At 41.7% G+C, this 2,250-nt stretch overlaps 1 protein-coding gene across 4 annotated transcripts in view; it reads right to left on the minus strand.

The window, feature by feature from the left end:
• The window catches only part of LOC117172735 (zinc finger protein ztf-16), a 202,389-nt gene that overhangs the window by 175,945 nt on the left and 24,194 nt on the right, over positions 1–2,250 (minus strand). The gene's annotated exons all lie outside the window — the stretch shown is intronic.

Here is a 2,250-nt window from a genome sequence, read left to right on the forward strand (position 1 = left end):
TCCTTTAGTTGATAAAAGATTTTGAAGATCAGGGTCCTGGCGCAATTGAGACAAATTATCTCTCAGTTCCCGATCGGCACCTGGAATGGTAGTGCCATTATCGCTGTATATATGAGTGGGTATGCCTCGACGTGCGACTAAACGATGATAGGCAGCTAAAAAACCCTGCAATGAATAGTCTGTGACCAATCCTAAGTGAATTGCTATAGTTACGCACAGACGAAAAGTGCTACATAACCCTTATAACTTCTATGACCTCGACCCGGGGAAAGACGAATCTGGAAAGGCCCAGCGTAGTCCACTCCAGTATGAGTGAATGATCTAGAACTTGTAGTTCTACAATCAGGCAAACTACCCATTAATTGCTCAACGATAACAGCATGTTGACGAACACAAATTACACATTTGCGAATTAAATTCTTCACCAGATTCCTACCTACGATTATCCAGAATCCTTGGCGAAGAGTGTATAAGGTCAGCTGTATCCAACCGTACATTATTCTTAAATGAGCATGTCGAACAAATAGATCCGAAACGTGGTGAGTTGGTAGAATAACCGGATGTTTCTTATTATAACCTATATGAGCTTTGTGTAGCCGACCTCCCAAACGCAGGACGGCTGAATCATCCAAAAACGAGTTTAATGCTTTTAAAGACGAGTTTGAAGAAACAGGTTCTCCCTTTTTTAAAGCAAGAATTTCGACAGCAAAGGCATTACTTTGGACGCTATGTATCTAGAATAAAGAAGCTTGTTTTATGTAGAAGAAAGAGCAGGGGAATAGGACTGCTCTTCAGAATCGGGCAGTTGTCCTAATTTCCTGCGTAGAACCTTAATAAAACGGAAACAATAGGCCATATCTCTGATCAGTTTAGGCCACGATGAAAATTCATCAGTCAAGTCCGGCATATTCGGACTATTCTTTTTAACAAAATAAGCGTGCCAAGTCACAGAGTTACGCGATAGCCAGGGTAGACCTTACCACCAAAATTTATTGTTAAGCACATTTTCGGGCAAAATGCCCCTTTAAGCGCAGTCAGCAGGGTTGTCCCCAGTAGAGACATGTCTCCACTTGGCATGTGGAACATATTTGTGAACTTGTGTGACACGATTCGCAATGAAGGTTCTCCAGAAAGAAGGATGCTTGCTAAAGCCAAGCAAGAACTACCGTTGAATCTGTGTGACAGTATAAGGGGATTTGTATAAACCCCATGGTATTTATAACAAAACATACTGTTTTTGCTAGTAATTAAACCCCCATAATTCTAATCGTGGAGTACTCACAGGAAGAATTGGAGCGACTTTAGTTTTATCAAACAACAACGTTACCTGTACTTCGCCGCATTCCTGAAGAATGCGAAGATATACAACTGCGGAATATGCTCTCGCAGAGACATCAGAGAACCCATGCAGTTCGCTCCCTAGACTCGATCGAATTTGTCCCGACCATCTAGGTATTCGGATTTTCTCTAGTTTTGGAAGCCCTGTAATAAGCATTTCATTGAATCAGTAAATAATCTGAAAGGGGATCATCCCTATCCAGTTTACGTAACCAGAGTTCTTGCATCATCTGATTAGCCTTGATCTCGGCGGGAGATAGCCATCCCAGCGGATCGTATAGTTTAGCTATAACCGAGAGATTTTTTCTCTTGGTTGGTTGGTCAATAGGGAAAACTTCTACGCAAATTTTTAAGTTATCTGAAAGCGGATCCAAGTATAAACCCAGTACCTTCACTTGAATCTCCTCCCCAGAAAAATTTGAACGCTCTTTCGTGTTTACCCTTCGAATAATCAGACAATAATGATTCATAATTCGCTGCCAATTTTCGAAGATGAAAGCCACCTCGCTCCATCAATTGAGAGACTTGTACTCTCAATTGCTTGGCTTCCACAATCTACTCCGCTCCAAGGAGTACGTTATCAACGTAGACGTTATTTTCTAGAACAACTTTAGCCTGAGGAAAGGCAAAGCCTTCGTCATTCGCTAATTGCTTACAGACTCAGTTGGTAAGATAGGGAGCGCAGGCCGTTCCATAAGTGACAGTAGTCAACCGCCACGATTCGAGCTTACCTTCTTTTGAATACAACAGAATGCGTTGATAATCATAATCACGGAGATCTATTTTAATTTGACGGAACATTATTTCCACGTCAGCTACAGTCTGTCAAGTTAAAGCGTGGGTGGCTTTACTCGCAGTCGGTAAGGTGTATCGACATGATTTTGGTGTCAAAATATTAAGAAGAGCTCCCTC

The sequence above is a fragment of the Belonocnema kinseyi genome, chromosome 5 (assembly GCF_010883055.1).
Source record: "Belonocnema kinseyi isolate 2016_QV_RU_SX_M_011 chromosome 5, B_treatae_v1, whole genome shotgun sequence".
Taxonomy (NCBI): domain Eukaryota; kingdom Metazoa; phylum Arthropoda; class Insecta; order Hymenoptera; family Cynipidae; genus Belonocnema; species Belonocnema kinseyi.